Raw genomic sequence first — 23,763 nt, 5'->3', positions numbered from 1 at the left:
GGACAAGACAGCCTGATCACTAGTAAATGCTGTCTTCTAAGTTCAAAGGTTGCTGATTAATAAAGGCCAATTATGCCACTTCCAGTGCGTCAAGTTCCCACAGTCAACGAGACTTTAGTCTGGGCATTTCTCAAAGGAATCTTTGGATGCATCCTACTTTCCTCTATAGGCTACTCACATTGTTTATCAGGGGACTTGACTGCTTTTGAAAATACAGTCAAAATGATTTCGTAGCCCTACACAGGTATAGTAGGCCTAGCCTAGTGAATGATTTTGGAAGTTGGAAAAAAAAATATATTCTTTGTTTCTACTTAGATCAGATAGATTGGTACGACTAGTGTTTCCTGAGTGCAATAGTTGTTGTTTTTAGGGTTTGGGTTTAGGGTTTGACTAGAGCAGGTATTCCCAAACTTGTTCAAGCAAGGCCCCTGAACTCTCATGTATTTTCTGCATTATGCAATGATATGGGCAGAGACCATGTAACGCTTTTACAACATACAGAAGTGCGCTGGTTATCAAGGGCCAAAGTATTGACGCGTTTTTTTAAAATTGAGAGACGAGCTTAAAGTTTTATTTACTGACCATACTTTTCACTTGTCTGACTGCTTGAATGATGACAAGTTTCTCACACGACTGGCCTATCTGGTTGATGTTTCTTCTCTCCTGAATGATCTGAATCTAGAATTACAGGGATTCCCCGCAACTATATTCAATGCGTGTGACAAAATTGAGGCTGTGATTAAGAAGTTGGAACTCTTCTCTGCTTGCATTAACAAGGGCAACACACAGGTCTTTCCATCGTTGTATGATTTTTGGGGGTTTGCAATTGAACTCGAGTTTATGGACAATGTCAAATGTGATATAGCGAAGCACCTGAGTGAGCTGGGTGTGCAATTACGCAGGTACTTTCCCGAAACAGATGACACAAACAGCTGGATTTGTTATCCCTTTCATGCCCTGCCTCCAGTCGACTTAATTTAATCAGAAGCCACTGCCAGATTTCTGGATAGGGCTGCGCTCAGAGTATCCTGCCTTGGCAAATTGAGCTGTTAAGACACTAACGCCCTTTGCAACCACGTACCTATGTGAGAGGGGATTCTCGGCCCCACTAGCATGAAAAACTAAATACAGGCACAGACTGTGTGTGGAAAATTACTTAAGACTGAGACTCTCTCCAATACAACAAAACATTGCAGAGTTATGTGCATCCTTTCAAGAACACCCTTCTCATTAACCTTCTGTGAGCTATTCACAATTTTTGATGAACAAATAAGGTTTTATGTGTAATATGGCTAAATAAAGAGCACAATTATTGATTATTATTATATTATTATTTGTGCCCTGGTCCTATAAGAGCTCTTTGTCACTTCCCACAAGCCGGGTTGTGACAAAAACACTCATTCTTATGTATAATAAATGTATCGTATAGTGTGTGCCGTGGCAGGCTTACAATGATGGCAAAAACCAACATTTGAGAGTGAGCTGACCCTGGTGCTAGAGGGGGTACGCAGCTGGAGGTTGAATGTTTGAAGGGGTACGGGACTATAAAAAGTTTGCGAACCATTGGACTAGAGAATTAACTAAGTGAAAGGAGAATACTGACCTCTACTGTTCATATTCGTAAGGTGCAGCTGGGTGTGCTCTTTATTTTGGGGGGTTTCCAATCGTCACATGTGGGGCAAGTCCAGCTCCTTACACGTTTTTATTTACTGGATAGGAAAGAAGTAGAGAGCCATGAGGAGAGTGTGTTGAGATAGCAGTGGGCCTGCTGATTAAAATGAAAATGAATTCAAATCCACGATGCAGTGGTATATGTGCACTGTAGACAGCGGCTTCGACCACTAGGCCACACAAATACCTTTAAAAGTACATCCATCTTTCCTTCCTTCCTTGCGGTAATCACTGTCCTGGAAGTGGATAGGTGAACATGTATTTTACCATGTCAGATTGGCGGTTACCTTGGGGAAAGAAGGGTGCATTGTTACATTATTAATCAAACTGAGCCCAGATAGAGTTAAAGGTAGGCACCAAGTTCGAGCGTTTCATTTATGCTTTTATTTTGAGCCCAAATGTCACATCTATAATGCTGGAATTGTCCTTATCTGTTCACACGTTATTACACCTACCCTTCACCTATTAACTTTATGAATGTGAGTACATTATTCTGACCAGATATCCTGTCTCCTACAATGTAATTTCATTTTCAGACCAGGCCTCAAATATGTTTAGACCATTTTCATACGGTGCCTAGAGACAGTGCTCACTTGCACAATTGTTTCCCCTTAAATTAGAAAATTCATGAGACGTGTATTTCTTTTCAGCAATCCCTTTCTCCACACTCGCAGATTCTCTTCATGTACAGTGGGGCAAAAAAAGTATTTAGTCAGCCACCAATTATGCAAGTTCTCCCACTTATTAAAAAGATGAGAGGCCTGTAATTAATAGGTACACTTCAACTATGACAGACAAAATGAGAAAAGAAAATCCAGAAAATCACATTGTAGGATTTTTTATGAATTTATGTGCAAATTATGGTGGAAAATATGTATTTGGTCAATAACAAAAGTTTATACTTATTTTCCACCATAATTTGCAAATAAATTCATTAAAAATCCTACAATGTGATTTTCTGGATTTTTTCCCCTCATTTTGTCTGTCATAGTTGAAGTGTACCTATGATATAAATTACAGGCCTCTCATCTTTTTAAGTGGGAGAACTTGCACAATTGGTGGCTGACTAAATACGTTTTTGCCCCACTGTAAGTTATTTTTTATTCACAGTGGAATAGGGTAGAAAGCAACTATTTTAATTTTTGATGCAGACAGGGTTATGTAACCCTCATAAGCTCATAATGTATGCACCCTCTGTTTGTTTACATAACTTGTGTGTGTCAGACTACAGGTAGATCCTTGGTCCTATGCCCTGTGGTATTGATAGTGTGGGATCCTCTGTTTCACACAAACAATGATTTCATACTTTGGCATTCCTTGTGTTATGGAAAAGAAGAGCAGCAATATGTTTCCTAAACCATACTCCAGGATATTACAGAAGTTAGAGTATGGAATTATTTTGGAGTACATCGTCAGAGGTAACTTAAATGCTGCCATTCATATTTCAAGTGATTAAAAGGGTACAAGAATCCCCAGTGTTTCTTTAGGGGTTACTGAGAATTAAAGGGATAGTAGCTCAGGCTTCATTTATCTAATGGTTTGGTGTGAAGATGAGGAATGCCACCACTCTTAAATGCATAGACAGAGTAATGGATGCAAGGACTGACAATCCATGAGATCTATGATCGGGTAAGGCAGTTGTACTAAGCCCATAATGTATTTATTCCTTTTATTGCGTTCTTCAATAATCAATGGTCATATCATTCATTTAAATAAGCATTGAACAATAGGAAACATCCCAGATTGCTCCCTTTAATAATGTTAAACTGAATATATAGAATATCCAATATGAACCAAAGCACGTGGCCTTATTAGACAAGAATACTTTTAAATATACGTATGTGTATGTCCTATTTATAATTAACACTTTATTTCACAGCCCAGCTTGTTAACAGGTAGTTACTTTGAAAGCATCTGTAATAATAGTGTTTAGCTAATAATTACAAAGTAGCCTAATTAGGCTACACTTCGGTTTCTTTGAGATGCAATGACAATACAGGGTCGCTAGCTTGCTTGATATGTTGCATAAAGTGTGTATTATTGTTCTCTCTTCATATTAATGTGTGTTGCATAACAGTCTGAGGACATCCATATTCATATCCAAACATTATACAGTAGGCTATTAATGAGTTGGTCACATTGCTAAGGAGGAGCAGGCTGGAACAGTCGTGAATACAGCTTCAACCGTCAATGGTGTTCTGGAAGCGGGCATCTTGTGAAAATCTCCCTGTGAAGCATTTTAACAAACACACCTACAATATGGAGGACAGGACCATCCACACCCTTACTGAATACAGGTTGAGCAACTCAAACTCAAAACTGATTAAAGGAATTTATGTAAAGGAATGCAATGCCAGAATATGGCCACTAGATGGAGAACTCCCCTTGAATCTTCTCTTTCATGTGTTCATGTATTTGAATCCCCAAACCCCGGAGTCACCAGCAATGGGTTGATACATTACATGTTTTTCTGATTGCTTAGGCACGATCTTTGAAACTATAGGTTATTTTTACAAAACTGTACACACTAATCACAAAACCTTATGCCAAACCAGCAAAACATTATACATCTCTTGCAAAAGCAAACAATTCTTGCAAAACTTTTCAAACTCTTTTAAAGAATTGTGTTTTTGCGTCAATACAGTACACACAAACCATCATTTGAATAAGCACACGAAGCATCAACTACGCACTTTTTCTGTGTGCAGGGCATAGGAGTTTGCAATAAAGTTGTCATACATGTAGTAAGCACGCATATACACACTTATCCAAAGGTGTAAAGTATGGATGTGTATTCTGAACAGAACACACTATCAATACAAATAAGGAGAAAAGTTCATTACATTTTTTCTCAACATTTTCTAACACTCCTCAAACAACAAAAGCGCAGTAGACGAAAACAAAAACAATTGTGAAAAAATAAAAAAATAAAAAGAAATCTTGCCTTCGTTGTGGGTCTGGCCAGAATACTTCATCCAAATCACATGTGATGTTGTCTTGAGTTAGGCAGCATAGAAAGTATCGCCTGGAGTGCCGTATCCAGGCCTAGTGTGACCCCTGATCTCCACAAGCTGTTACATCTGTTCCATGCCCTCTACTTCTCATCTTGGACCTCCCTAAATACGCCACCACTTCCCCAGTGCTCGCTCCCTCTCTCTCTGTGTGTATGTGATTGTGTGAGTGGAGACAGGTGTGCTGGAAGCGGAGCAGATTCCCACCAGCTGCAACCTGTTCCATAATCCAGAACCCTACAAATACTCAGCCCTGCCACTTCCACACTGTCAGATTGTAGCCTCTACTCAGTCAGTATCTCTAGTTGTTTGTTCCTGCATAGATTTTGTCATCCTGTTGTGCCTGCTTTCCCTAGCCTCACGCTGCTTTTTCTCCCCGCTACAGTACCATCTGTTCAGACTCTGGTACCTGTCTCCTCAGTCCTGCTTCCCTGCCCTGGATCCACGCTCTACTGCTTCTTTGGATTCCGCTCCAGACCTGCTTCCACGGTTCCAAATCTCCTTGCCCCCAGCCTCAGTCCGGATTCCCTACTACCCACCTGATATTCCCCAGGACTGCACCCCATCTCCTCTCCCGCTTTTCAATAAACACATTGGTTACCTGTCCTTGTCTCCTCGTCTGAGTCTGCATTTGGGGTCACCTGCTCTGCCCCATTGTATCACAAGCCTCCTCCATTAATTGTAGAAGGGGTATACGTTGGTGGGGCTGGCGATCATACACCTTCCAGTGCCATGCAGAGAATAATTCTTCAATAGGATTCAAGAACGGAGATTATGGGGGGAGATTGAGTGCAATAAAAGGGGTTGACCTGTGAACCAATTGCGGACCACAGCAGCCCGGTGGAAACTAACATTGTCCCAGATGATAATGTACCTGGGCTGCTCTGGCCCCTGGTCATCAGGGATTAGTCTGTTGTGGAGGGTGTCCAGAAATGTGATAATGTGTGCAGTGTTGTATAGGCCTAGAATTACATGATGACTAATAGCCGCACACATTGTTATGTTGCCACCACGTTGTCCCGGGGCGTTGATGATGGCACGGTGTCCTACGATATTTCTGCCGTGGCCCCTTGTTTTTGCAAGGTTGAAACCTGCCTCGTCCACATATATTAGCTCATGATGCACAGCATCTGCTTCCAGCTCCATGACTCTCTGAAAGAGACAAGACAAAACAATGTAGCACGGTACGAAAAGACAGGGATCAGTCAATATGATGTAGCACCATACACTTCCAGATCCAGTGTAATCGATGTGAAATGGCTAGCTAGTTAGCGGTGGTGCGCGCTAATAGCGTTTCAATCGGTGACGTCACTCGCTTTGAGACCTTGAAGTAGTGGTTTCTCTTGCTCTGCAAGGGCCGCGGCTTTTGTGCCGCGATGGGTAACAATGCTTCGAGGGTGACTGTTGTTGATGATGTGTGCAGAGGGTCCCTGGTTAGGGGCGAGGAGAGAGACGGAAGCTATACTGTTACACCAGCACCAATGATAAGATAGTATAGCTTACCTGCACATATTCATATCTCAGTTGTTTTACACGGTCTGAGTTTCTTTCGAAAGATACTCTGTACAGCTGCTTCATCCTAATTCTATTGCATTTCAGTAGACGAGACAGTGCAGAGAGACTGTAGACGTTTTGGAATATGGTGTTATCTGCCATTATGTGGTCCTGCAGTTCTCTGAGTCTGATGCAGTTCTTTGCAATGACCATATTTACAATGTGGGTCTCCTGCTCAGGGGTGAACAGTCAACCGCTTCCACCAGATACTTGTTCTTTTGCAGTTTGGTAAAAACATTTGAATGGTTTTAGTGGTAGCACCTTCTCATTATGAAAGCACAGTACATATTACCGTGCCAGTAAGACTACAGCACTTACAGTTACTTACCGGTTCGCATTTCTGCAACAGTATAAAGGCTCAGATTTGGTTGAACCCGTTGCCCAGCCTCCCTCCTGCTCATCTCATGGTTGACAACATGGTCAACCACAGTTGCTCTGATTTCATCAGTTGTTGTGTTCCTGACTCCCCTTTCTCTTCCTTTTCCCTGTCCTCTCCTTCTCCTCTTGTCACGCCCTGATCTGTTTCACCTGTTCCTGTGATTGTCTCCACCCCCTCCAGGTGTCGCTTATTTTCCCCAGTGTATTTATTCCTGTGTTTCCAGTCTCTCTGAACCAGTTCGTCTTGTATGTTTTCAAGTCAACCAGTGTGTTTTTCCTGTTATCCTGATTTTTGCATTCTCCTTTTTCTAGTCCTCCTGATTTTGACCCTTTCCTGTTTCTGGACTTTGTACCCGCCTGGACTCTGATCTGGTTTTGACCTTTTGCCTGTCCACAACCATTCTCTTGCCTAGCCCTTTTGGATGAATAAACATTGTAAGACTCCAACCATCTGCCTCCTATGTCTACATTTGGGTCTCGCCTTGTGCCTTGATAACGCTGTCCTACTTCATCTATTCCTCCTCTTACTTCTTCACCATCTCGTCCACCTCGTCATCCTCTTCCTCCTCTAGTTCTCACCCCTCTTACTCTCTGGCCAATATTGGCCTCCATAGTTGTCCAAACCAAATGTTTACCTGTGGCCTATTATTTTTTTTATTTAATTTCACCTTTTATTTAACCAGGTAGGCCAGTTGAGAACAAGTTCTCATTTACAACTGCGACCTGGCCAAGATAAAGCAAAGCAGTGCAACGCAAACAACAACACAGAGTTACACGTGGAATAAACAAACATGCAGTCAATAATACAATAGAAAAAGTATATATACAGTGTGTGCAAATGAGGAAGGATAAGGGTGGTAAGGCAATGAATAGGCCATAGTGGCGAAATAATTACAATATATCAATTAAACACTGGAGTGATAGATGTGCTGAAGATGAGTGTGCAAGTAAAGATACTGGGGTGCAAAGGAGCAAAATGAATAACAGTATGGGGATGAGGTAGTTGGATGGGCTATTTACAGATGGGCTATGTACAGCTGCAGTGATCTGTGAGCTGCTCTGACAGCTGATGCTTAAAGCTAGTGAGGGAGATGAGTCTCCAGCTTCAGTGATTTAAAAAAAAGTGCAGTTTGTTTCAGTCATTGGCAGCAGAGAACTGGAAGGAAAGGTGGCCGAAAGAGGAATTGGCTTTGGGGGTGACCAGTGAAATATACCTGCTGGAGCGCGTGCTGCGGGTGGGTGCTGCTATGGTGACCAGTGAGCTGAGATAAGGCAGAGCTTTACCTAGCAAAGACTTATAGATGACCTGTACCCAGTGTGTTTGGCGACGAATATGAAGCGAGGGCCTGGCAACGAGAGCATACAGGTCGCAGTGGTGGGTAGTATATGGGGCTTTGGTGACAAAATGGATCGCACTGTGATAGACTGCATCCAATTTGCTGAGTAGCGTGCTGGAGGCTATTTTGTAAATGACATCGCCAAAGTCAAGGATCGGTAGGATAGTCAGTTTTACAAGGGTATGTTTGGCAGCATGAGTGAAGGATGCTTTTTTGCAAAATAGGAAGCCGATGTTAGATTTAATTTTGTATTGGAGATGCTTAATGTGAGTCTGGAAGGAGAGTTTACAGTCTAGCCAGACACCTAGGTATTTGTATTTGTGCACATATTCTAAGTCAGAAACGTCCAGAGTAGTGATGTTCGACGGGTGGGCAGGTGTGGTCAGTGATCGATTGAAGAGCATGCATTTAGTTTTGCATTTAAGAGCAGTTGGAGGCCATGGAAGGAGAGTTGTATGGCATTGAAACTCGTCTGGAGGTTAGTTAACACAATGTCCAAAGAAGGGCCAGAAGTATACAGAATGGTGTCGTCTGCGTAGAGGTGGATCAGAAAATCACCAGCAGCAAGAGCGACATCATTTATATTTACAGAGAAAATAGTCGGCACGAGGATAGAACCCTGTGGCACCCCTATAGAGACTGCCAGAGGTCCGGACAACAGGCCCTCCGATTTGACACACTGAACTCTGTCTGAGAAGTAGTTTTTATAGCACTCAAGCTCTGATTTGTAAGTGAACTCCTTATCTAAAAGTGTTTTCACATGTGTCAATGTGGAAAGGCAATTGGCGAAATAGTGTAGCAATGCAGAGACCAATGTTTATAGTTTTGCTAGAAGTGTCTTATTAATTTGCAAACTGAGTGTAAAGCAGTGAGTTGCGTTTACAGTTTTGCAAAAAGTGTGTTATAAAATTACAAACTGAGTGTAAAGCAGAGAACGTGCATTGTTTGGCACACTTAGTAAATGCATTGGCTACAAGTTTTAATGGTTTCAGAGAGAGTGCGTCAATAATCACTGTCAGTGTTTAAGCATTATTATTTTGTAAATGTCATTGGTCTCTAGGCATTCCTGTAAATCTGAAAGCATCAGGTGGGTTTGAGGCAATATGGTAATTACTTCACTTTGCCCTGGGTGGAATTTTCAGCACATTTCATTCATTTATTCAATGATTTTAGACCTGCAGGAGTGCCTAGGGGTAAGCAGTTAGGATTTGATTTGGATGCCAGCAATCCAGAGGTTAACAGGTTACAGTATGAGGTTTCAAAGTGTCTCTCCATAACTGTGATTGGCTGTTATAGACCCCCCTCTGCTCTTGGTGATGCATTTTCTTCTTTGATGCACCTTATGTCTAAACCTCTTTACAGTGAAATGATCTTGATTGGTGTTCTCAACTGGTGTTGGTTAATTAAAGCCGGTGTCTGATGATTTAAAAATGTTTTGTAATTCTATGAATCTTGCCCAGTTGATTAACTCACCCACTCGCCCAAATCTTAAATGCCCAGATAAATCTACCCTGATTGATTTGATGTTGACAAATGTTCCACATAATTATTCTGCGGTTGGTGTTTTTTCAAAATCAAAAAATCAAATCAAATCAAATCAAATGTATTTGTCACATACACATGGTTAGCAGATGTTAATGCAAATGTAGCGAAATGCTTGTGCTTCTAGTTCCGACAATGCAGTAATACCCAACGAGTAATCTAACCTAACAATTCCAAAACTACTACCTTATACACACAAGTGTAAAGGGATAAAGAATATGTACATAAAGATATATGAATGAGTGATGGTACAGAATGGCATAGGCAAGATGCAGTATATGGTATCGAGTACAGTATATACATATGAGATGAGTAATGTAGGGTATGTAAACATTATATTAAGTAACATTGTTTAAAGTGGCTAGTGATATATTTTACATTAATTTCCATCAATTCCCATTATTAAAGTGGCTGGAGTTGAGTCAGTGTGTTGGCAGCAGCTACTCCATGTTAGTGATTTAACAGTCTGATGGCCTTGAGATAGAAGCTGTTTTTCAGTCTCTCGGTCCCTGCTTTAATGCACCTGTACTGACCTCGTCTTCTGGATGATAAAGGGGTGAACAGGCAGTGGCTCGGGTGGTTGTTGTCCTTGATGATCTTTATGGCCTTCCTGTGACATCGGGTGGTGTAGGTGTCCTGGAGGGCAGGTAGTTTGCCCCCGATGATGCGTTGTGCAGACCTCACTACCTTACGGTAGTGGGCGGAGCAGTTGCCATACCAGGCGGTGATACAGCCCGACAGGATGCTCCCGATTGTGCATCTGTAGAAGTTTGTGAGTGCTTTTGGTGACAAGCCAAATTTCTTCAGCCTCCCGAGGTGGAAGAGGCGCTGCTGCGCCTTCTTCACGACGCTGTCTGTGTGGGTGGACCAATTCAGTTTGTCCGTGATGGGTACGCCGAGGAACTTAAAACTTACTACCCTCTCCACTACTGTCCCATCGATGTGGATAGGGGGGTGCTCCCTCTGCTGTTTCCTGAAGTCCACAATCATCTCCATTGTTTTGTTGACGTTGAGTGTGAGGTTATTTTCCTGACAACACACTCAGAGGGCCCTCACCTCCTCCCTGTAGGCCGTCTCGTCGTTGTTGGTAATCAAGCCTACCACTGTATTGTCGTCTATAAACTTGATGATTGAGTTGGAGGCGTGCATGGCCACGCAGTCGTGGGTGAACAGGGAGTACAGGAGAGGGCTCAGAACGCACCGTTGTGGGGCCCCAGTGTTGAGGATCAACGGGGTGGAGATGTTGTTACCTACCCTCACCACCTGGGGGCGGCCCGTCAGGAAATCCAGTACCCAGTTGCACAGGGAGGGGTCGAGACCCAGGGTCTCGAGCTTGATGACGAGTTTGGAGGGTACTATGGTGTTAAATGCTGAGCTGTAGTTGATGAACAGCATTCTCACATAGGTATTCCTCTTGTCCAGATGGGCGGTAAGCAAATTGGAGTGGGTCTAGGGTGTCAGGTAGGGTGGAGGTGATATGGTCCTTGACTAGTCTCTCAAAGCACTTCATGATGACGGAAGTGAGTGCTACGGGGCGGTAGTCGTTTAGCTCAGTTACCTTAGCTTTCTTGGGAACAGGGACAATGGTGGCCCTCTTGAAGCATGTGGGAACAGCAGACTGTAATGATTTAAGTGACCATTGTGCTGTTGTTGCTGTTAGAAATACTAAGGTTCCTAAGACAAACCCACGTTTTATTCGTAAGAGAAATTTGAAGTGTTTTAATGAGCAGGCTTTCTTTCATGATTAGTTTTATTTTGACTGGAGTAAGATTGAGTTTATCCCTGATGTGGAAACTGCCTGGAAATTCTTTCATGATGGTTTTTCCCAAATAGTAAACAAACATGCCCCATTCCGCAGGTTCAGGGTTAAAAGGCGGGATAATCCGTGGTTTTCTTCTGAGCTGTCTTGTATTATTCACAACTGTAATCTAGCCTGGGCTAAAGCAAGGAAGTCATGTTCTGATGCTGATTAGCTTATTTTTAGGCAGTTACGAAACAAGTGTTCTTTTCTTCTCAGGAAGGCCAAGTCTGAATATTTTATGTCTGTTACCACTGATAACCTGAATGACCCTAGTAAGTTTTGGAAGGCTATTAAGTCTATGTCTGGTAATGTTAATGAATTACCGTCATGTGTTTTGAAGGACTTTGTTGCTGTATATTACAAAACTGAAATGCTGAATTGTTTCAATGAGCACTTTGTATAATCTGGTAGGCTGTTTGATTCAGTGTCCTCTGACTCTGCACAACCCTGTGTGGATGAACCAGTGAGAGCTGGTCAAACGTTTAGCTTTTTGCCATTCTCAGTGCAGGTGGTACATAAAGCCCTGAAATCCTTAGATCAGAGAAAGCCTGCAGGTCCTGATCTTTTGAAACCCTGATTTTTAAATCTGGCAGCTGATTTCATAGCTGAACCACTTACATGTCTGTTCAATCTAACCCTGGAATGTAATGAAATTCCGAAAATCTGGAAATCAGCATTTGTCCTACCACTTTTAAAAGGGGGAGATCCAACTCTTTTAAATAATTATAGGCCAATTTCAAAGCTGTCACCCCTGGTGAAAATAATTGAAACCCTTGTGAGTGAACAGCTAGTAGAGTTTTTATTTACTAACTCTATTTTATCAATGTACCAATTGGGCTTCAGGAAGAAGCATAGCACAATTACAGCAGCCATGAAGGTTTTAAATGATATCACTGAAGCCCTTGACAAAAAACAGCACTGTGTCTCACTTTGTATTGATCTCTCTAAGGCTTTTGATACAGTTGATTATGCTATACTAAGGCAGAGATTGCCGCGTGTAGGTCTTTCAGTGCATGCAGTTGCATAGTTTGCTAACTATCTGTCTGATAGAACTCAGTGCACTCAATTTGGTGGGCTTATGTCTGTTAAATTGTCTGTCCTGAATGGTGTGCCCCAAGGCTCTGGACTTGGTCCTCTCCCATTCACTATTTATATAAATGATTTAGACAAAAATGTCCAAAATGCGCAACTTCATTTTTATGCTGATGACACTGTTATTTACTGTTGTGCCTCATCTCTTACAAAAGCTTTCCAGAACTTGCAAACTGCTTTTTATACTGTTCAACATACCTTGTGTCAATTTAAACTAATGGTGTTTTCTAAAGCAAGAAATAGACCTCTGAACCTTTCACCTATTACTACCTGTCAGGGCAAGGAGATTGAGGTTGTAACCTCATATAAATCTTGGAATTTTAATTGATGATGGCCTCTCTTTTAAATTGCATATTCAACAACTTACAAAAAAAATTAAGCTGACATTGGGATTTTATTTTAGGAATAAGGCCTGTTTTTCTTTTGAAGCCAGAAGGAGGCTAGTTTCAGCTACATTTATGCCTTTACTAGACTATGGGGATATTTTATATATGAATGCTTCCGCTCAGTGTTTGAGATCAATTGACACCCTTTATTTACCATGGCACTTTGAGATTTATTTTAAACTGCAAAACCCTTACGCACCACTGCACTTTGTATACCAGGGTTGGCTGGCCTTCTCTTGTCACTCGTAGGCTCAGGCACTGGTATACCTTTATTTACAAAGCCATTTTGGGTTTACTGCCTTTTTATTTGAGCATTTTTATTGTTCAGAAATGTGGTGGGTACTCTCTTCGTTCGCTGGACTTTTCCTGCTAACTGTTCCAAATGTACAAACTGAATTTGGTAAAAGGGCTTTTATGTATTCTGCGCGATCGTCTTGGAACGCCTTACAAAATACTTTTAAACTGGAAGAACTTGTCCCGATTGGTATTTTTAAATCACTGATGAATGAACTTGAGACTGATTCCCTGACCTGTCAATGTTTTTAATTAGCTGTTTTTTGATTTTGTTATACTCTTGTGAATTCTATGGTTTTTACTGGATTACTTGTAGTTTTTCATGTTGTTTGTCTGTAATTTTTGTAATGACTTGGTGCTTCCTATCTTGGCCAGGACGCTCTTGAAAAAGAGATTTTAAATCTCAATGAGCCCTTCCTGGTTAAATAAAGGTTAAAAAAAATGCTTTCAGGAACAATCGACAAGACAATTGGACTATTGTGTCAATGTGAGTTATATCTTCTCTTCAGTTAAAGTTTCTTTACTGTTTTATGTTCTCACATGGTGTGTCTGTCTGCTTGTCCACTGTATCTACTGTCTGGAACACCACTTGTTCCTCTCTCTAACATATGGCAGTCTTACCAAAGTGTTTGCAGCCTTATCCGTATTTTGTAGTATGGGTTTTTAATCAGGAGTTAAACCTCGTAATCTATTTAGAGTCACTATTTAATGTGGGCCCCATGTTGACACACCAAATTTAGAGGGGCCCGGATTATAGAATGAATTTGGGCAACCGTAATGACGTTTTTTTTTTTTGGCAAAGCCTGGACGCGGGGCCAGTTGAAACCTACATACTCCATCAGATCTCCCTATGTGTGATTGTTTGTCCCTTTCTACCCTACTGTATGTCGACGAGAGGTTAATGTCAGATTAGGCCAAACAGCACATCTAATTGTGGTGTTAACATATTTCCGCGTCAGCCGGGGCAATGTTTTTTCAAACAACTGTTTTTGAGTGATGACAAAACCCCAATTTGATCTATAGAGACAGGGCCGCTGCCACAAAAATCTGTCCATCAATTAGATGTGAGAAAATGCCTATGAAGGGATAACAAAGCAGGTATCTTTAACCCCATTATTTTAGACTTCCTGTCCCTTAGAGCAGGGGTGGGCAACTCCAGTCCTAGAGGGCCTGATTTGGTGTCACACTTGAAGATCTGAAGATCATGATCAGGTGATTGTTGAAGTCAGGTGTGTTAGCTGGGGTTGGGGCAAAACTGTGACACCTATCAGGCCCTCAAGAGGAGGGGAATTGCCCGCCCGTCTTAGAGGGATGAACAACCTGACGTTATTGGTGGCCCAATGTAAGCATGCTTTTTACCTGCATGGTTAAGCAACTGCCAGACAACCATATGAGTGGCAGAATGTACCTATACTGGCTGCAGTTCTCATCAGCAATCAATCCATCAACGTTTGCGATAGCACAGTTTTTCTTTACCATGCATGCTATTCGCTTAATAGCCAATTAACCAAACTATTTTACTGGAATGTCAGGGGAATCTCCAGTGCTGTAAACAAAGAATATGGCCGAGATTCAATGCATGGAGCTGCACTATAATTGACGTTAAAAAGTCATTTAAAAGGTTATTTAAAAGGAACAACTTGCTCTCTTAGACTGAATCCTGGCCTATGTCTTCCGAATGGTTGGGAAGGGCAAGGGTTGTGTTCATTAGGCACCAAACTGCCTAATGAAGAAAACTGACTGAAAGAGGGACTTCCTGGACTTGTTCAATATGAATCGCGGATAACATTTTCCACTAATGAACATGACCCAGGTTACACTGCTGTGCATCACCCTCCCTCCGTATCTGCAGTGTTTTGAGCGGTCCCTCACCCATATAGCTGTAATTTCCTGTCATGTAATCAAAAAAAAACTTTTCAGAACCCTTAATCCCCACCTCCTTTGATGGAGAGCTTTGGTCACGCATCCTTTCATATGGGGTCAGGAAGTCACTCAGTGTCTCTGTTGGAAATACTTTGAAGAGGTGTTCTTCCTCCCTTTCATTGGAGGAGTCATTGATTTAACATGACTGTTATGTGTAAGTGCTGTGTAGCCATGTAAAACAATACTTCCCCTCTCTTCCTTTCCACACAAAAATGGCCAACCATTAGAGAACATGTTGTTGTATTTACAGTGGGCATGTTTGAAATGTATCTGTAATCTACTGTAGGAAATCACCACTGAATAATCACTACAGAGGAAGTAGTGTTCAAGTAGGTGCTTCACAAGGGGAATACTTTGACAAAATGTTGCAGGGAAATATGGAACTTTACAAAGGCCTTCGTTGGGCCAATAGTTGACAAATACAGTATTCAAAAGGTTCATATCTAAATCACACTGCTGGCTCAAGCAATGTGCATTAAGGCACTGAGATTAAATAATGCATGAGATAAGTCACACAGCATCCTCTCTCAAAGCAAGGTACAATGAATATAATGTAACATAATGCAGTTGGTGGACTACTGCAGTGTTGCGGTGCTGCAACCCTCCAGATGCCTTCTCTGTTTTCTGTTGATCTCTTGTCCAGTTGCAGCGCCCACCTTCACATGAATGATTTAGAGCAGGCACCGGAGAAGAACACTCTGGCTTGCACATTTTGTGCCCTGCATGGTCCTCTGATAGTACAGCTGCTCCATGGATGTTAACGAGACGTTCGGTGCAGGGGACTATGTCGCATTTAATTCCTACTAGTACATTTCATTCCTACTACTAGGTAATGTGTACCTACCATTGCAAAACCACTGCCTAGCGCACAATTAGCGCTTTACTCTAGAAGACAAAGCAGGCTACCGAAAACAGGTTCACTTCTTGTGTTTGTGGGTTATTTTTGGGCAGCAGTGGTAGATCACTTCTGGGAAAGGTTCTGAATGTGTTTGAAACGTACAGTACAGTACTGCAGTTAGAAAGATGACCTGGTGGCTAGGGAATTTGGATAATGAAAACAAGGGAAGCGTTGTGTCTGAATTTAGAGTAGGGGACATAACTGGGAACTGACCCCTATCAAGGTGCACTTGACCCTGACAAACTGCAGAAAAGTCATGTTTATATTCTGTGATGATTTTCCCTGTAATCTTAATTTTAGGACTCATAATTCGTTGGTGATGAGAGTCCTAAAAGAGAGAAGTAATCAACATCAGCATCAGCAAAAAAACTTGCTTCTCACTGAGTGACAGATGCATTTCTCTTATTTGGAGTCCGCTTTCAATATCAAGCAATACGTTGATGGCAGGGGTTAATTAGAAACACACACACACACACACCATACACATGCACACAGACACACAAACACACACATTCTAAAAATTAAAAAGTGTCCACAGTCATTGTATTCTGCCCATAAAGGGTGACAAAGCTCTTATTTTCACTGTACAATACTGTACATAGGGACTGAAGAACCCTGAGCAAGAGTCTGCTTGTTTTGGAGGCACTACCTCATCCCATTGAGTAACAGTCAGTTAGTGAACAAAGCTCCCTAACCAGGTTCTTGTCTACTCTTCCTGGGGTTAATCGAAAAGCAGGATAAGATGACTTCAAGATTTTAAATGCTGACCCTGTGGCCTTGCCATCATGATTATATCAGTGGTTGATAATGTGACGTTCTATTTTACATGACATGGCTAAGCCAGCTCGGGTTATAAGACCAACGTGACCCAGTTTAATATTTAATCGTGAATAATTAATTAAAAACAGTGTAATATAACGTTTATGGTAAATAACAAAAAAACTGATGTGAAACCCAGAATTTACAGATGGTAAAGCCTAAAATTTGCATCACTTACATGAGTAGCATAGTGTTTGTGATTTTATACAATCGCCTGATAGGCCTATTGCACATATAAGTATCATGGCCAAGTGCCAAGCGAGGGTTCCTTTGCACGTCATAGAGGGCTCAGTTACCGCTGTTGCCAAACGTAATGATATTTAACAGTGAAGATCAACACAATTGCGATTCATATCAAGAAAACTGTGGCTCTGCACGCCTGCATAGGGTTGCAGAGCTACGGGTAATATACCAATGTTTACCAGAATCTTCAGTAATATTGGTAATGAATAGACAATGCATGGCAATCTATCGTCACGTTGGTCATTTATACTAATAACTTTTATCAAATGTATTCATATGGAGTATTCATGTTTTATATCTGTGTCCATATTGTCCACGAATTTCAAGAGATAATAGCCTAACTAATGATAAACAATTGCATTATTTTAAATTGCCTCTGCAACTCATCCAACTATTGACTTTTTCGCAACTGCCACCAGTTGGACGCCAAAACATTGACAACAACTAGATATTGACATAATAAAATAAATACAAGTTTGTAACAAAAAAATATAAAGGATATTTAATGCTGAAGCACTCATATTAAACAGCAATGGTATTTACTAAGTTGATGGTTTATATTTAGGATAATATTTTACAGCTTTGTCATTCAATTGTTTATTTAAAAATAATATTATTTAATTATTTTACATGTGATAAGACCAGAGAGAGGGCCCGAGATAATTACACCTGTAACAATCTGAAGTACCCAAAAAGGGCCACAAGATGTCCTGTGATGGATTAAATAAAATCTTTGAAAGATACCAAAATTCTGGTAGTTTACTGGTAAACGTCGAAGGTTTACCCTCACTTTGCAACGCTGTGCCTGCACGTGCATGTAAAAATATATGGGTATATTTGTCCAACAAACATTACTCCAATTAACCATTAACTTGCCCCAAAGAAACACCAAGCTCCAGCTGTTGACACACATTTTGACACTTGAAGACAGGATAGTGGTTTTGATTAGATGGCTGCTTATTTTTTAGCCATTACAATAATATACAATGTCATACTAAAATGTAGCATTTGACAGAATACACAGTTCAAGTCAGAAGTTTACAAACACATAGGTTGGAGTCATTAAAACTAGTTTTTCAACCACTCCACAAACTTCTTGTTACCAAACTATAGTTTTGGCAAGTCAGTTAGGACATCTACTTTGTGCATGACACAAGTAATTTTTCCAACAATTGTTTACAGACAGATTATTTCACTTATAATTCATTGTATCACAATTCCAGTGGGTCAGAAGTTTAGATACACTAAGTTCACTGTGCCTTTAAACAGCTTGGAAAATTCCAGAAAATGATGTCATGGCTTTAGAAGCTTCTGATAGGCTAATTGACATAACTTGAGTCAATCGGAGGTGTACCTGTGGATGTATTTCAAGGCCTACTTTCAAACTCAGTGCCATCATGGGAAAATCAAAAGAAATCAGCCAAGACCTCAAAAAGTTGGAGACCTCAAGTCGGGTTCATCCGTGGGAAAAATTTCCAAATGCCTGAAGGTACCACATTAATCTGTACAAACAATAGTACGCAAGTATAAACACCATGGGACCACACAGCTGTCATACCGCTCAGGAAGGAGACACTTTCTGTCTCCTAGAGATGAACGTACTTTGGTGCGAAAAGTGCAAATCAATCTCCCAGAACAACAGCAAAGGACCTTGTGAAGATGCTGGAGGAAACAGGTACAAAAGTGTCTATATCCACAGTAAAACGAGTCCTGTATCGACATAACCTGAAAGGCCGCTCAGCAAGGAAGAAGCCACTGCTCCAAAACCGCCATAAAAAAGCCAGACTACGGTTTGCAACTGCACATGGGGACAAAGATAGTATTTTTGGAGAAATGTCCTCTGGTCTGATGAAACAGAAATAGAACTGTTTGGCCATAAGGACCATCATTATGTTTGGAGGAAAAAAGGGGAGGTTTGCAAGCCAAAGAACACCATCCCAACCGTGAAGCTTGGGGGTGGCAGCATCATGTTGTGGGGGTGCTTTGCTGCAGGAGGGACTGGTGCACTTCACAAAATAGATGGCATCATGAGGGGGAAAATGATGTGGATATATTGAAGCAACATCTCAAGACATCAGTCAGGAAGTGAAAGCTTGGTCGCAAATGGGTCTTCCAAATGGACAATGACCCCAAGCATACTTCCAAAATTGTGGCAAAATTACTTAGGGACAACAAAGTCAAGGTATTGGAGTGGTCATCACAAAGCCCTGACCTCAATCCGATATAATTTTTTCGGCAGAACTGAAAAAGCGTGTGCGAGATCGGAAGCCTTACAATCCTGTCTCAGTTACACCAGCTCTGTCAGGAGGAATGGGCCAAAATTCCCCCAACTTATTGTGGGAAGCTTGCGGAAAGCTTCCCGAAATGTTTGATCCAAGTTAAACAATTTAAAGACAATGCTACTAAATACTAATGGACTATTTGTGATGAAAGAAAAAAAAAGCTGAAATAAATCATCCTCTCTATAATTCTTACATTTCACATTCTTAAAATAAATACGTGATCCTAACTGACCTAAGACAGACATGTTTTACTAGGATTAAATGTCAGGAATTGTGAAAAACTGAGTTTAAATGTATTTGGCTAAGGCGTATGTAAATATCTGACTTCAACTGTATGTGCAATGAAGGAGAATCTGAACTCGGTCACTGAGTTCATATGGAGCTGTCTATACATACAGTAGGCTAAGCTTTAAGTAAAACTTGCTCATGCACCGTGAGCTTTTTCCACGTTTTCCCCTGCAAAATGGCTATAGTCTACTGTATAGGTAATGGTTATTATCACAGCCATGGCGGCCATCAATAAACTATGACTGAAGTCCTAGAATTTAGATTATTACAGGCTAAGGCTATACAATGCTTACATAGTCTATGCATAACCAATGCAAACATTTTTTTTAATGAATAACAATATTGCTTGCCTTGTATGGACGACCTAAAGTGGAGTTCAACAATACTTCTGAGCCAAATCCCTGTTTTAACAATCCTATTTTAGTTCCAAAATTGCATATTGAAACATTTACATTCGACTGGGTTATAGTTTGTTAAGTAGGTCAGCAAGTGGAAGGCATTTTATTGTTCATTATCGATTATTTTGAGTATAGTTCTATTGTAGCCTAAATGATAGGCTACTGATGTTACATGGTCATATGTATGAATATGTATGTGCAAGCCCTATATGTAGAATATGTATATAGGCTATGCAGCCTATATTTTTTTATACAAATCCTAAATTGTGTAAAAAAATATACAATTTGAAAATAGATCAATTATATAACACCAAATTGTGTTATCTTATTTATGCTTTTGCGCATATGATTTACTGCCGTATCAAGCGGTTGATCTAGTGTTCTTGATAGAAAGGGGATACAACAAGTTAATTGAAATAAAATCTGTGGAAAAAAATCCTAGGTTCAAGATGAGTCATAGAAACGGTATTGTTCCTCGGAGATTCAGTCGATGACCATCGCCGAAAGAAGAGGGAGTTCATATGGCTGTCCACTATCTGTCAATGTTGTAAGCTTGCCTGGTGCTGCCGACACGGCGCGCATAACAACCCATTTAGTTACCATCATTGCACTGCTTCTTGTCCCCTCCCCTCCAGACATAGACAACAACACACACCTTAATAATAGGGGCGCGCCTTCGACATAGCCGGCGACCAATAACCCGTCTGTCTGGACTGAGACCAAGGGGATGAGCGCTAGCCGAGGCCCAATCAGCGCTTTTGTGTTGCCTGCCGGTGCCGGGGACTGGTCGCGAGGAGCTACTGCAGCGCTTCAGGATCTGAAAGAGAACCCCGAGCTTGTGGAACCTGAGGGGAAAGTCGAGTCAGGTGAGTCCGAGGATATGGATAAGGCCTAACTGAGATGGAATATATTTTTTGAAATTGCGGCGGCAGGATTTGGATTCTTTCGGTTGGAGTAAACTCTCATTGGGTAGTAATAATCGCCTCCAAGGTTATGGGGGGGGGTGATATGGGGGTGACAGGAGTGGGGGGTGCTGCAAAGATAGACAATACAATAACATGGTTCATATATTGATGCAAGCTGATTTGCAAGCGACCAACAACCAACGGTTCAAAGTGACTAATCAAGGTCTGGGATCATTTGATACTACATGTCGCGCTTTGTCATAAAGGGCTCATTGTGAAAGAAACAAAAGTTTAGAGAAATATTAAAGACTCGTGCAATGGCAACAAATCCGTTTCATTGTTTAATTTCGCGTCTCTGGGGGTTAACTCAGATTGGCGGAGAAAGCCCTGCGTGTGCCCGGGTGGATACACAAGCAAAGCATGTGCACACGGTGAATCCTCTAAGTATACACACATATTTCGCTTTAAAACACCTTGTATGAAGCATATCCGTGTGTAAGACCAACGTAGTTGTAGACACAAGACTAAAGTGATAGCTTCACATAGCTGTGTGGATGAGGTTACGGTGCACTGTAGTTGAGGCTGTACAATATATTTTTTTAAATCCGAAAATCTATCAGCCATATACGTAAGTGAGGACGTTCTTAAATTGTTCCATATGCACTCAAATGGCTGCCTGACGCATGACATGTTGTAAGACTTGAAATGTAATTCTAACGCGAATGCATGCATTGATTGTCACCAAGGGGCAACCACTGATTAGCAGCGGTAGATGTCCAGATGACTTTAGGAAAGAAACGCAGATCAATAGCTAATATGGGCCGGCTTTTATTCTCGGTGCGGCAGACAAGTCAATCGTGAGACAGCGCCTAATTTATTTAGATAGGCAGACTGGGTAGAGCTGAGGCTACTCAACTGGGCCAAGCCTAACTGTCTGATCCTTATGCGGCTTTGGCAACATTTTGGGGAGTCCGTGTGTAGACTCTCTTGCCAGGCATCTGTTGGAATATATATACATTGGTTCCCACTGAGAATAGTTTTCACCCATTTATTAGCCTATCGATGGGATTGCCAAAATACTTGGATTGAATTCAATTTAAATTATTCTACCCTTCCCTCGTTGAATTACTTTCTAAGATTTAATCTGACAGCGGGAGCGCAGTGTCTATGTAGGCCTGGCTATTGCCTGCAGTTTACAGAACAATGTAAGGAAAAGTCTGCTGAATTGATGAAGACTAGTTGAAACACAGGAGAGACCATTCGTAAAAGTTCCAAATAAAGCCTATATCCATAGCCACAGGAATTAGGGGTGCTAAGCACCCCCCTGAATAATCAGAATTGAATAAAAAATAAATAAAATAATATAAAAAATAATCATGTACAAAACATATTTTTCACAAAAATAGTGCACTGGGCCTTTTACATGATATATATTATACACGGTTGAAGCATCTCCAGCACAGGGTAAACATATTTTTCTCTGCTTTGGCAAAAAAGGTAGCTGTATGATTAAGAACAGTATCTTGCAGGATTCAGTAATTGTAAGAGTTGTTGCCTTGTCCTTTTCTCTGTAATTGTCATTATAATGGGATCCAGAACAAACAAACTCTGTCCTCGAGTATTTACATCGAAAGGTGCAAAGTTATGGGCAAAGACACAAAACAATCACATCAAATAAAAAATGGGAAACAACCACTTTTTGTGCAGTATTAATTTACCATCCTTACAAACCACTTAATGTACATTACTGTATTGTAAATAGGCTAGTCATCTCGGTTTGTACCTGTAGACTTTCCATCAACATAAAGAAAAACAATGCACAATATAGTAATTGAGACACCAAGTGGTTTGAAATGAGATGTGATGATGTGGCTCAGTTGGCAGCATGGCACTTGCAACGCTAGGGTTGTGGGTTCGATTCCCGCGGAGGACCAGTACGAAAATGTATGCACTCACTAGTGTAAGTTGCTCTGGATAAGAGTGTCTACTAAAATGGAAAAGGAATGAATAGATCATTTCAGTTTTTACATAGAAATAAGTTGCATTTGCGAAGTATTTAAAGAAACTGGAAAACATATATATCAAGCAAGTATTTTTATATTCCACAAGTATTATCAGATTAACTGATTTGTGCAGATAAGTATAAGACTAAAATGACAAATTCTGGTAAATACTAAAATACATTTAGTTTTTTTTTTAAATCACAAAAGTAGTGCGCTGGGCCTTTACTAGTCCTGTGTTAGCAGACCGATATAGACATCTTCAGCGTGGGCAAAAAAAATAAAAATTGCACCACCCCCAAACTACTTCTCCTGGCTATGCCTATATCTGTTCTATTTTGGGATCTCAACTTCAGAATGACGCAGGGGTACTCGGGCGCAATGAACAAGTTCCTTTTGGAGTTAAAACGCTGAAGCCAAGAGGAAGTATTTTCTTTCAGATCATATATGGAAATAAGACATGCATAACCTACTGTAATCTATACCAATCCAAGATATGCAGGAATTAAGGATAAACACATCTAAACATGGATCCTTCATCATGGGTCTTGTTGTCTGAATATTGTATTTTTGCTTATTTAATGTTCCCAGTCTTCATAGTCCTACAATACTCTCTGAGAAGTATTTCAACCTGTGCTTTTCCACCAGACACTATATTCTACCAAGTAATCCAAAAGTACAGTACTTTCTGAGCCCTGGAAAATCTAGTGCTCAGCTCTCTATTCTCTCTCTCTCTGTGTCTACCTACCTCTCTCTCTGTCTCTCTCTCTGTCTCTCTCTGTGTATGAATGAATGAAAGTCTGCAGTCTGTGAATGGGACTCCCTGGTGTTGAACACTGTCTAGCAGTATGAATGAATGGTTACGGCACTGCTTTGTCAATGATGGACCATCCATGGCCATGTCCTCTAATGTGTATCACTCTACCATCCATACGCTCCTT

General features: G+C 41.0%; 1 protein-coding gene across 2 annotated transcripts in view; it reads left to right on the top strand.

Moving 5' to 3' along the window:
- Nucleotides 1-20,446: 20,446 nt before the first annotated feature.
- The window catches only part of LOC118399433 (transcriptional repressor p66-beta), a 50,692-nt gene continuing 47,375 nt past the window's right edge, over nucleotides 20,447-23,763 (top strand). The window contains exon 1 of one of the 2 annotated variants that reach the window (XM_052472095.1): nucleotides 20,447-20,783. The gene's annotated coding sequence lies outside the window, so the exon portion shown is untranslated. The remainder of the gene's footprint in view (nucleotides 20,784-23,763) is intronic. The other variant, XM_035795503.2, reaches the window with a different exon arrangement.

Source organism: Oncorhynchus keta, chromosome 20 (assembly GCF_023373465.1).
Source record: "Oncorhynchus keta strain PuntledgeMale-10-30-2019 chromosome 20, Oket_V2, whole genome shotgun sequence".
NCBI lineage: Eukaryota > Metazoa > Chordata > Actinopteri > Salmoniformes > Salmonidae > Oncorhynchus > Oncorhynchus keta.
This window is presented reverse-complemented; position numbering and strand designations above follow the sequence as displayed.